General features: G+C 36.6%; 1 protein-coding gene across 1 annotated transcript in view; it reads right to left on the bottom strand.

Moving 5' to 3' along the window:
- LOC106884224 (GTPase-activating Rap/Ran-GAP domain-like protein 3) overlaps window positions 1-604 on the bottom strand; it is a 1,434,052-nt gene that overhangs the window by 93,882 nt on the left and 1,339,566 nt on the right. The gene's annotated exons all lie outside the window — the stretch shown is intronic.

Here is a 604-nt window from a genome sequence, read left to right as displayed (position 1 = left end):
ATTATTATTATTATTATTATTATTATTATTATTACTATTATTGTTATTATCTATTTCATTATTATTTTCATTATTCACTTTCACATTATTCACATGGATCAGACAGAATTTTGTTGAGGTAGATTTTGTATGGCTGGATACTCTTCCTGTCACCAACTGTCATCTGTTTCCAAGTAAGTTAATATTTTCCTGTAGCCAGACATGTGAGAATCATCTCTGTTTTGTCATTGTCGTTTTCATCATTGTTGGCGTCATTGTCGTCACTGGTGTTGGCATCATTGGCATTGTTTTAGCATCCACTTTCCCATGCTTGTCTGAGTCAAGCTGAAGTTGCTGAGGTAGATTTTTCTGTCTGAATGCCTTTCCTGTTGCCCCAACCTCCACCTGTTTCTGAACAAGGTGATACTTTCCCTTGGCCACACACGGAATATCAGACATGACACAGTTTGTGTGACTGTGACACACACGTGCAAAAACATATATATATACACACAAAAAACACCCCTAAAAGCACACACAAACGTACAGTTTTTGGAGAAGCGGTATTAGTCAATTTCATCAACTCTAGTCTTTCACTGGTACTTTATTTTATCAACCCTGGTGG

Source organism: Octopus bimaculoides, chromosome 2 (assembly GCF_001194135.2).
Source record: "Octopus bimaculoides isolate UCB-OBI-ISO-001 chromosome 2, ASM119413v2, whole genome shotgun sequence".
NCBI classification, from domain to species: Eukaryota; Metazoa; Mollusca; class Cephalopoda; order Octopoda; family Octopodidae; genus Octopus; species Octopus bimaculoides.
This window is presented reverse-complemented; position numbering and strand designations above follow the sequence as displayed.